The 14,210-nt window shown below is 46.0% G+C and overlaps 1 long non-coding RNA gene and 1 pseudogene across 1 annotated transcript in view; both read left to right on the plus strand.

The window, feature by feature from the left end:
* LOC120095855 (uncharacterized) overlaps positions 1-14,210 on the plus strand; it is a 99,483-nt gene that overhangs the window by 15,921 nt on the left and 69,352 nt on the right. The gene's annotated exons all lie outside the window — the stretch shown is intronic.
* Positions 11,942-12,844, plus strand: Rpsa-ps7 (ribosomal protein SA, pseudogene 7; annotated as a pseudogene).

Raw genomic sequence — 14,210 nt, forward strand, 5'->3', positions numbered from 1 at the left:
TAACTGGAAAACAATCGAATAGAGTCTGTTTACATTTGATGGTTGTTAATGGGAAGAGAAACTTATTGCATTGTCCCGAGAGGGGCGTGCGTATTGCTTGATGTGACTGGAATCCCAGGTTGATCACGGGTTGCTTGGTGCATAGTTCAAGAAGAGGTGTGTTTGCATAGTAGCATAGTACCTGCAGACAAAGGTCTCAGGCTACCAAGTGCCTTAGCAGACAGACGCAAGGTTGGTGCACAGCTCGTGCCAAGCACAATCTCCGCATCTTTTTTTTTTTTTTAAAGATTTATTTATTATCTTCAGACACACCAGAAGAGGGCATCAGATCTCATTGCAGATGGTTGCGAGCCACCATGTGGTTGCTGGGATTTGAACTCAGGACCTCTGGAAGAGCAGTCAGTGCTCTTAACCGCTGAGCCATCTCTCCAACCCCCAGTCTTGGCATCTTAAACTAGTTCTTATCCTTGCCTGCCTCAAATTGGTCCACAGATACCTTTTTACTCCTAGGCGATAAAGCAGATTTGCAGTCATTAAAAATTATTTATTATTTAAGAATACTAATTTTTTTATTATTTTAAAATGATGTGTATGTGTCTGAATGCGGGTGTGTGAACATGCATGAAGGTGCCTGTGGAGGCCAGAGCATTATGTTCCCCTGAGTACTGGGAGCTGGGTACTGAACTCAGGTCCTCTGGAAGAGCAGGAATTGCTCTTAACCTTTAAGCTTTTCTACACACACACACACACACACACACACACACACACACACACACACACACACACCCCACATATTGTATATGTATAAATATATGTGTATATTTAAAATTATGTATATCTGTATGTGGGTATATGTCTGTGTCAATGCTTGTGTCTGCAGAGTCCAGAAGAGGGTATCAGATTCCTTGGATCTGGAGTTACAGGTGGCAATGAGGTACCATGTAGTGGTTGGAAATCAAATTCAGATCGTCTGAAAGAGCAGTACCAGCTTTTAACTGCCGAGCCATCTCTCCAGCCACAAATCAATGCTTTGAAGGCATCTCTTTATTCCTGGTAGGACTCCGGCTCACTCTAGACCGAGGAAGAGACATCTCCTGGACCAGAATAGGAAGCAGCCATTGTTAGCAGTTCTAGGAGGGAGGAATCCTCATCCCCCTCTCCCCCACTCTTTCCTGAGACCAGGTGGAAATGCACTCTCCTTATAATTAGAGGCCCTCAGACAGGACACCCTTGGGCTTTGGCATCTCCATAAAGAGCTCTTCAGCATAGAGGAGCTGTTGACAATGACAAAAGAGGTGCCTTGACAGAGACTGGAGGGGTCATATTACCTCTAAGAAGGGAGGCTGTAAACAATTCACTGTCACTTCCCACCTACCAAATTAGCTGGAAAAATAAAAGAGAATTGAGCAGTTGCTGTTAGCATCCTGCTCTTGAGATTGGCTTTGGTGATCTGTCACTAGCAGCCTCTCCTTCCTGTCTCAGGGAGCCCTGGCTGATGAGAGGCTCGGGACATTATTAACGCCACTTTGCGGAAGAGGCTGCACTCTCAGACTAATGCCTTATGGCATTCGTTGCTTTCCCGGGGCTCCAAGGATGGAGAGAATGTCCTGAAATAGCAACTCTGAGCTGGTTGTCAAGGCAACAGGATCCATCAGGAGGTACTGTCAGGTGCTGTGCATGGCATTGTGGAGGGATGGGCTGAAAGAAATCGCAAATGTAGACTTTGCCCTCCATGAGCCTACTTTCTGGGGGAAGACGAGGGTTTGCTTGTGAATCTATTATAGCCCACAGTTTCTTACCCAAGGAGCATGAGGGTACAGGTGTAGGCAGATGTTAACTAGTGTTAATCAGTTGTAGCAGGTGCATAAGGACAGATAATTTCGCAAAGCACACTGGGTAAAGCAAAGTTAAACATTGCGGGGCTTCTGGATGTCTTTAATGAGCTTTTGTGTAGGGTGAGAGTAAAGACTTCATTTCCCTACATTATTTGATCATAGGACTCTTGTGGGGCTGGCTAAATAGCTTGGTCAGTAAAACACTTGCTTTGCAAGTGCGAGAACCTGAGTTCAACCCCCAGGGCCTATGTTAAAAAGAGCCAGGCGGTGTACACTTGTGTCAGGAAGGTAGAGTAACACAGATTCCTGGGGCTTGCTGGTCAGTCAGTATAGCTTACTTATCAAGTTCCAGGCCAGTGAGTGAACTTGCTTCAAAACAAACAAACAAACAAACAAACAAACAAACAACAAACCAACAATGGATAGCCCTTGGGGAATGACACTTGAGGTTGTCCTCTGGCCTCGCAAACATGGGTACACATGTGCACACACACATTTGCACGCCTACACAAACATGCATGCACATATACACTCATACAAAACTCATGTGCACAGGACATTACAAAGGATTAGGAGACCATAGTATATTTTGGGATCCTAAAGTGTGACGTTTTTCAAAGCAGTGTTCTTAGAATGGTGGGAGAGCTCAGGAGTGTGCTGGGATTCAGTTCTCAAGGTCGGTATTGGCTCAGAGAAGTGGGCAAGGATTGGGGGTGAGGGGGAAGTCTTCTGGGAGAGGAAGCCGAGCTGCACCTTCTAGATTTTGACTGGGTGGTGAGAATGGAAAACTCACTCCTTATAGGGTATGGCTGGTTCTTCCTCTGAGAGGGAGGGAGTGGGGAAAGGAGAGAGGAAGGGGTAGGGAGAAGAAGACCATGTTGAGCACTAAAAGAACACTTGTGGTTCAGTAGCTTGTGCGTGTGTGTCTGTATGAGTGGTTCTGTTCTGCCAGAGGACCTGAGTTCATTGCTCTGCTCCAATATGGTAGAGAAAGTATATAATTCCTGGCAGAGGGCATGCATCATACAGAGACTCATCTTTTTGTGGTAGACTAGGAAGACAAGGAGGTGGCATGGAACTGGAGCCAATAGACCATTCAAGGACTCCCTCTTGGTGACCTTCCATGAGACAGGTCCCACTTCCTACTAAGGGTTCCACAGCCTTCAATGCAGTGACACAACCTGGAGACCAAGTGTACAAGATAGGAGGTTCACAGGAGACATTTTATACCATGACAATATCTCATTGACTTCTCTAAGAATCAGAGAAGGGAAAACAGTTCAGTGATATTCTTGTTTCAGAATACAATGAGTAGTATTTGATATTGATAATAACATCTGATACGCTTGATCTTTTTATTCTTCTCTTGTTTGCATAGACTAACACCGTTAATAGCACATCCAGTTACCACCTCCTCCAAGAAGACCTTCTTTATTCTGTGGGTGTGTGTGTGCGTGTGTGTGTGTGTAAATGGAGACTCATTATGCAGTCTTGGCTGGCTTTGAGCTCACAGATATCCACCTGCAGTCTGCCTCTCAGATTCCAGAATTAAAGGCATATACCACCATGTCCCTATATAGTCTTCAAGAACATTTATTTGTATTTTTATTTATGTATGTGTATATACATGTGCATGTGTGTGTGCATATGTGCGTGTGCATGTGCATATGTGTGATATATGTGGGGTACTTAAGAAGTCTAGAAGAGGTCTCTGGGAGCTAGAGATGCAGGTGATTGGGAGCCACTCAGGTGAGTACTGGGAACCTAATTCAGGTCCTCTAGAAGAGCAGCAAGAACCCTGAGACATTTTCCCATCCCTTTCAGAGAAAGTCTTTTTATTTTTGAAAGGAGGGTCATTATATATCTGTATATCTATGTATAAATTTGAGACATGGTCTTTATATGTATGTATATAATACAATATAGGATATATAAATGTATATTTTATTTTTTGAGGCAGGATCATTCTGTATAGGCCAGCCTTCAGTGCACAGTCCTCCTGCCTTAGCCTCCAGCTCTGTGACTGTAGGCATGGGACCTCGTGCCTGGGTTTGCTTATTTATTTATGTATATAGGCATTTGATCTGTGTTTAGGCACACCATAAGAGGGCATTGGCTCCCATGGAGCTACAGTGGTACACGGCTGTGAGCTGTCACATGGGTTCTGGAATTAAACTCAGGACTTCTGGAACAACAGTCAGTATTCTTTACTGCTGAGCCTCTCCTCAGTCCAGGCAGACACACCATTGAGGACATCTGTAATGGTGTTTCCTGAGAGACTAAACTGAGATAGAAAGACGTGTCACTGTGGGCAGCATCATCCCATGACTGAGGGCAAAGGAGACAGTGAGCTGAGCACCAGCGTCCATTGCTCTCTGCTTCCCGATTGTGAATGCCTTGTGAGCAGCTGCCTCCTGGTCCCGCCTCCACCCCTTCCCCATCATGGTAAACTATACGCACCATCAGGTTGTGAGCTGCAATAAAATCTTCCCTCCACAAGTATGATGAGTTTTGCCATAGCAGTGAGAAAAGAAAGAAATACTTCCACTGTCCATCAATTTCCGATATTTTTTTTCTGGCTTAAAAAAAATTGTATTAAAACATAGATAGCATTTGGGAACCACACCATTTTAATTTTGATTCACTGATACTTCATACATGTACAGTGTTGAACCATTTTCCCGTTCCAAATTTCCTCATCGCCCCAAACAGAAACTTGACATTTACTTGGAATGACTTCTAGTTCTCCCCCAGCCCCTGGGAATGTCAGCTTTCATTCTGCATGGATTGTATTTTCTAGATGGCACGTATAAATAGAAGGATGAGGCAGTCCTTTTGTGACTGACTTGTTTCATTGAGCATCTGTGTGAGCCTTGCCCACATTGCATAGTACATCAGCATTTCATTCATTTCTGTGAATGAAGGCTATTCCTGTGTATGGGTAGCCTACCTTTTGCATATGTATTTATCCATTCATCCATGTGTGGGACTTGGGTTGCTTCCATCACTTGACTCTTGTGAATAACGTGGCTGTGAATTTGGGTGTAAAAATATTGGTTGGAGCCTTCTCTTTGGTTTCTTTTGTTGTTGCTGTTCTGAGAATTGAATCTAGGGTCTTGGGCATACTAGGCCAGTGATTTACTGCTGGAGCTCTAGCTACTCATTGGTAGATTCTAGGCAGGGGCTCTACCACTGAGCCTTGCCTCCAGCCCCTCACTGGGGATTCTAGGCAGGTGCTCTACCACCGAGCCACGCCCCCAGCCCCTCACTGGGGGATTCTAGGCAGGGGCTCTTCCACCGAGCCACGCCCCCAGCCCCTCACTGGGGATTCTAGGCAGGGGCTCTACCACTGAGCCACGCCCCCAGCCCCTCACTGGGGATTCTAGGCAGGGGCTCTACCACTGAGCCACACCCCAGCCCCTCACTGGGGGATTCTAGGTAAGACTTCTTCCACTGAATTTTAAGTAAGTGTTCTAGCACTGATTTACCCTCTCAGCCCCTCTTTAGCTTTTCTTTTATTTGGAGGCAGGATGTGTTCAAGTTGCCTGGGCTAGGTGTTTAACTTGTAATGTTCTCTCTTCATCCTGTACGTAGACAAGCCTGTGCTACAAGGCATGGCCCATGTGGTCCATCATGAACATTGTCACTGTCCCTTTCATGGAAATGATGCTGCTGTCTGTCACAGAACCTATCTCTTTGCCTTTCCATTTCCATCCCCGAATGTCAACAAGCATTCGGTATCCTACAATTCATACAAAGATTCTAACAAGTGTTCATATAGAAGCTGGATGGATTGAGGGAATGAGCTCAGGCCAAGTGTAGACTTTAGAGAAATACGTATACATACATACATACATACATACATACATACACACACACATACAAGCATACATACATACAAACACACATAAATATATACATACACACATATAAACATACATACATGTACACACATTCATGCATGTGCATACATACACACATATATATATACAATACATACATACACACATACAAACATATACACACATACAAACATATGCACACATATATGTATACACATACACACATACATACACAATACATACATACACACAAGCACACACACATGTATACACATATACACACATACGTACATGTACACACATATATGTGTATGTATATAGGTTTTTATGGGTGAACGTGTATGTTTGTGGGTATAATATGTACACTTGTATCTGAAGGTCAGAGGTTGATGTTGGGTAACATACTCTACATGTGTACTCACTTCATTTTATGAGACAGTTTCTCACGGAAGCCGGAACTCCCTACTTTGACAAGAGCTGCTGTCTAGCAAGCACCAGGAAATCTTCTTGTCTCCACACCCCTGAGCCCCAGTGTTAGAATTATAGATGCACAGGAGCACCCCAGGCTTTTATGTGGGCGCTGAGGAGCGAAGCTCTGGCCCTTATGCTTACACAGCAATACTTTTGCTCTCAGAACCATCTCTCCTACCTCATCACTGTAACGCTCCCTTTATCTGTCTCATCTGTGTAGGAAACCAGGCCCAGGTAGCACCACAGAGCACGGTGGACCAAACTCGTTCCTAAAGTTTATCAAATGTGGTTGCAATGACTATCTCCATACGACGAAAGCCACTGACAAGGTTTCTTAACAGACAGCACTGATGGGGTCTGAGTGGCTGTGATAGTGAATGCTACCCCATTGGAAACCCTGAGGGTGCATCATAGAACTTATTTTCTCTGCTTTTTACTTTTTTTTCCAGACAGTGGTGAGGTCTAGGTGATTGGCTCTGGTATGCACCGTATGTATCTGCATCTTTTCTCCCTATAAGAGAATCACACCCCCCCCACACAACACACACTCTACACACACGCACACACACACACCACACACCACACACACACCACACACTACACACACACACTACACACACACTACAAACACACACCACACACACTACACACACACCACACACACACCACACACACTACACACACCACACACACTACACACACACACACACCACACACACACTACACACACACTACACAAACACACCACACACACATTACACACACCACACACACTACACACACACACTACACACACACCACACACACACTACACACACACACTACACACACACACACTACACACACACTACACAAACACACCACACACACATTACACACACACACTACACACACACACCACACACACACTACACACACACCACACACACACACACCACACACACACTACACACACACCACACACACACACTACACACACACACCACACACACCACACACACTACACACACCACACACACTACACACACACACACACACACACATTACACACACCACACACACCACACACATACACACACTACACACACACACCACACACACACCACACACACACACAACACACACATACACACACTACACACACACACCACACACACAACACACACACAACACACACACTACACACACATACTACACACACACACCACACACACACTACACACACCACACACACACTACACACACACACTACACACACACACCACACACACACACTACACATATACTACACACACTACACACACATACACACACTATACACACACTACACACACACCACACACACTACACACACACACACACCACACACACTACACACACTACACACACTACACACACACACTACACACACACTACACACACACCACACACACACTACACACACACACACTACACACACACACCACACACACAACACACACACAACACACACACTACACACACACACTACACACACCACACACACACTACACACACACACTACACACACACACTACACACACTACACACACACACTACACACACACCACACACACACGCCACACACACACACTACACACACACACCACACACACACACTACACACACACACCACACACACTACACACACACCACACACACACTACACACACACACACACACATTACACACACCACACACACCACACACATACACACACTACACACACACACCACACACACACCACACACACACACAACACACACATACACACACTACACACACACCACACACACAACACACACACAACACACACACTACACACACATACTACACACACACACCACACACACACTACACACACCACACACACACTACACACACACACTACACACACACACCACACACACACACTACACATATACTACACACACTACACACACATACACACACTATACACACACTACACACACACCACACACACTACACACACACACACACCACACACACTACACACACTACACACACTACACACACACACTACACACACACTACACACACACCACACACACACTACACACACACACACTACACACACACACCACACACACCACACAGACACTACACACACACACTACACACACACACTACACACACCACACACACACTACATACACATACTACACACACACACTACACACACTACACACACACTACACACACACCACACACACACGCCACACACACACACTACAAACACACACCACACACACACACTACACACACACACCACACACACTACACACACACCACACACACACTACACACACACTACACAAACACACCACACACACATTACACACACCACAAACACCACACACATACACACACTACACACACACACCACACACACACACACTACACACACACCACACACACACCACACACACACACTACACACACACACCACACACACTACACACACACCACACACACACTACACACACACTACACAAACACACCACACACACATTACACACACCACACACACCACACACATACACACACTACACACACACACCACACACACACCACACACACACACAACACACACATACACACACTACACACACACACCACACACACAACACACACACAACACACACACTACACACACATACTACACACACACACCACACACACACTACACACACCACACACACACTACACACACACACTACACACACACCACACACACACACACTACACATACACTACACACACTACACACACATACACACACTATACACACACTACACACACACCACACACACTACACACACACACCACACACACACTACACACACACACTACACACACTACACACACACACTACACACACACTACACACACACCACACACACACTACACACACACACACTACACACACACACCACACACCACACAGACACTACACACACACACTACACACACACACACTACACACACCACACACACACTACACACACACACTACACACACACACTACACACACTACACACACACACTACACACACACCACACACACACGCCACACACACACGCCACACACACACACACCACACACACACACTACACACACACACCACACACACTACACACACACCACACACACACTACACACACACTACACAAACACACCACACACACATTACACACACCACAAACACCACACACATACACACACTACACACACACACCACACACACACACACACTACACACACACCACACACTACACACACACACCACACACACACTACACACACAACACACACTACACACACATACTACACACACACACCACACACACACTACACACACAACACACACACTACACACACACACCACACACACACACACTACACACACACACTACACACACACACACCACACACACACACACCACACACACACACACTACACATACACTACACACACTACACACACATACACACACACTACACACACACTACACACACAACACACACACTACACACACATACTACACACACACACCACACACACACACTACACACACAACACACACACTACACACACAACACACACACTACACACACAACACACACACTACACACACATACTACACACACACACCACACACATACACACACATACACACACTATACACACACTACACACACACACACCACACACACACTACACACACACACCACACACACACTACACACACACACTACACACACACTACACACACACACACTACACACAAGCTACACACACACCACACACACTACACACACACACCACACATACTACACACACACACCACACACACACACACTACACACACACACACTACACACACACTACACACACACCACACACACTACACACACACCACACACACCCTACACACACACTACACAAACACACCACACACACATTACACACACCACACACACCACACACATACACACACTACACACACACCACACACACACACACACTACACACACACCACACACTACACACACACACCACACACACACTACACACACAACACACACACTACACACACATACTACACACACACCACACACACACTACACACACATACTACACACACACCACACACACACTACACACACAACACACACACTACACACACATACTACACACACACCACACACACACTACACACACATACTACACACACACCACACACACACTACACACACAACACACACACTACACACACATACTACACACACACACCACATACACACACACCACACACACACACTACACACACACACTACACACACACACCCCACACACACCACACACACACACACACTACACATGCACTACACACACTACACACACATACACACACTATACACACACCACACACACACATACACCACACACACTACACACACACACACCACACACACACTACACACACACACTACACACACACTACACACACACACTACACACACACTACACACACACCACACACACACACCACACACACACACACTACACACACACACCACACACCACACAGACACCACACACCACACACACACTACACACACACTACACACACACACACACTACACACACACACCACACACCACACACACACACACACACACACACACACACACACACACACACACAGACTCACATCTTCTCCTGACCTCATGTCTGAGCAGCTCTGTGATGCCTTTTCTATGTGTGTGTTCCCTGGAGTACATCACACAGTTTCCTTAGCTTCTGGATGCCAGGCTTAAAGCTATGTGGTTAGAGGAACACTGAGGGGACTCTAGGCAGCCCAAGAATGGCAAACATGGCTCTGGCGGACCTTCCCTTCTCTTCCATTAGTCCTTCCTTGATAAAAGTTAGATTACATCCCTAAATCTTGTCCTAAATGTCCTTTCCCTTATTTGGGCACTTGCTCCTCCCCAGGCTGACTCCCCAAGGTCCAGCTTTCAAAGCACTAAAGTATTCAAAAGCCCCCTCTGGCTCACCTGATTAACATGCCCAATTAAAGTGACAACACCTCATGCAAACTCAGGGTTTCCCTTTACCTTCATAAACCGCCATTTTCCCAGTGGGTCATGTCTGTCTCCTCTCTATTCAGAGGCAATCCTTTGGGCCCTTGCCCCTGGGGAAAAGCACCCTCACCTCTCCCTTGTTCCCCTCTTCTCCCTAGTCCTCTATTCCCTGTCTCCGTGTCTTATTCCCTACCCTCTCTCTCTGGGACAAATAAATCTCCTTTGGGCGGAGCAATTGGTCTTGTCCTGAGTCTCTCTCTCTCTTTCTTTCTTTTCATTGGATTTTTTTAAAGTTTACCTTTCAAATGTTATCCCCTTTCCTGGTTTCCCCGGCCATAAACCCCCATCCCATTCTCTCTCCCCCTGCTTCTATGAGGGTGTTCCTCTCATCTCCCCCACCCCACCCCTTCCAGCTTTCCTGCCCTGACATTCCCCAACACTGGGGCATTGAGCCTTGGCAGGATCAAGGGCTTCTCCTCCCATTGATGCCCAACAAGGCCATCCTCTGCTACATATGCATCTGGAGCCATAGGTCCATCCATGTGTACTGTTTGGATGTTGATAACCAATCCTTTCAAACATGGTATGAGTAGCTTTCTGCGCTACACCAGGTCCATATGGTGTTCTTGATTCCTGTAATAGCTTAAAGAGAAACTTACACCATTTCCAGAGCCCATGATGTCCTGTGATGAGGGAGGGGGATGTCCTCAAATTCCTTGCTGCAGAAACCCAATTTGGTGGCACCAACCTTGACTTTCAGATAGAGTGGTACCTCTACAAAAGGAAAAGTGACCGTCATAAATCTGAAGAGGATCTGGGAGAGGCTGGAGCTTGCAGCCTCATCTCCTCCAGGAACACTGGTCAACAGGCTGTACTGAAGTTTGCTGACGCGAACTGGAGCCATTCCCATTGCCGGCCACTTCACACCTGGGCCCTTCACTAACCAGATTCAAACAGCCTTCAGGGAGTCACAGCTTCTAGTGGTGACAGATCCCAGGGCTGACCATCAGCCCCTCATGGAGGCCTCTTATGTCAACTATTGCTCTGTGTAACAGGTTCTTCCCCTGTGCTATGTGGACATTGCTATCCCGTGCAACAATAAGGGAGCTCATTCGGGTCTGATGTGGTGGATGCTGGCCTGGGATGTACTGCGCATGTGAGATACTATCTCCCGTGAGATAGTATCCATGGGAGGTTATGCCTGATCTTTACTTCTATAGAGACCCAGAGGACATTGAGAAGGAGGAGCAAGCTGCTGTTGAGAGGGCTGTGACCAAAGATGAATTTCAGGGTGAACAGACTGCACTAGCTCTTGAGTTCACTACTGTTCAGCGTGAGGCGGCCAACTGGTCATCCAGCAGTTTCCCTCAGAAGACTGGAATGCACAGTCAGCCACTGAGGACTGGTCAGCAGCTCCCACAGTGCAGACCACTGAGTGGGTTGGAGCTACCACTGAGTGGTCCCGAGCTCCTCTACAGAGCTTTTTTTCAGGTCCCTTTTTTTTCAAAGGGAAAAAAGGTAGAAGGAAAATAAAGTTCCTAAAAACAGAAAAACAAAACATGGCATGATCAGCCTAAACTGCTACCCTTTCTAGTCTTTTCACACACATCTCTTGGTAACCAAATGGTTGTCATGTTGCCATAATGTTGTAACAATCAATGCCTTTGCTTCCCAGGACTGCTTCATAAATATTCACTCAACTTCAGTGACTCCCTTCTTAGGAAATCTCCTGTGAGCTCCTCTCATGAGGCAGGTTTGACCACTACCTCACCAGGCCACTGCTTGGCCTTTGTCAGGTCTGTGCATCTATGATGTATTCTTTCATTGTTATGCTTTCAGAACTGTGTTCTTGCCAAATTAAACAACATTGTGTAGCTACTTCCTCTGAATGGAAACAGTCCTTCCTGTAGGGAGGGGGGAAAACTCATACAACTTACAAGGCTCAGGAAATGCATGCAATTTATAAGCCTCAGGAAACACACACAATTTACAAAGTTCAGAAAGTTCAGGAAACCTACAAAACTCAGAAAGCTGCAAGATTCACAAGGCCTTTTCCTAAGGTTATATTAGCAATAGCAACACAGAGGGTAGATGGCTCTTTTCCATGGAGCTTCCTGAAAATTGTTCAAGGATCTCCAAAGATGCAGCTTTTGTCAGTTGTTACAGAGCTGTGTTGGGGTTGGCTTTTTGGTGGCACAACTCTCTGTGCTCTTGAGTAAATAAATGCTCATCATTGCTCCTGTAAGTAATTCAAACAAACTCATTCTCTGGTCTGTCATTAGTGCTCTCATTGCTGTAACTTTGACTTATATGTTAGCCATGTAGATGCATTCTGTGGATTGAAACATTCTTTCATGGAATGAAATACCCAAACAACTTACAACTTACAAGAACCAGAGGCTCCGGAAACTTTTGAGACTTGTTGGGCTGTCCCCTTTGTTATTCAAGAAACAAATAATTGGTAGGTGGCGAGCAGCAATTCAGTGGTCTAGCTGCCTGCATGTTGTGCAGGGATCTCTAGGCTGGTGTGTGTGTCCTTTTGGTAGTGAAAGTGCTGATGATGCTACCTGTGCTCTTGTAAGTGACCCCAATAAAGTCGCTTGTTCATCAAGCCTCAGTTGGGTGTAATTATGTCTTTGGTCTGTTGCTGGGACCAGAGGAAGCCCTGAGCCAGTGATGTCCTGCATGAATGTAGGCTGGTGACATGGGCACGGCCATGCCAAGGATCTCAGAGCCTCACACCCATGGGCAAAAGGCAAAGCCTTCCCCAGGCTAGGCTCAGGGACATGATAGTCTTCTTGGACTGAGTGTGAACATTGGTAGTGCGTGAAGAAAATGTCCATGGAGTTTTCTTCCTCTACATATTTACAGCCCAAAATGCTCCCCTGCAGAAAAATCTGAGATTAGCTAAGCCTGCCTCCTTGATCCACTGTA

This window comes from Rattus norvegicus, chromosome 12, assembly GCF_021556685.1.
Source record: "Rattus norvegicus strain SHRSP/BbbUtx chromosome 12, alternate assembly SHRSP_T2T, whole genome shotgun sequence".
Classification (NCBI taxonomy): domain Eukaryota; kingdom Metazoa; phylum Chordata; class Mammalia; order Rodentia; family Muridae; genus Rattus; species Rattus norvegicus.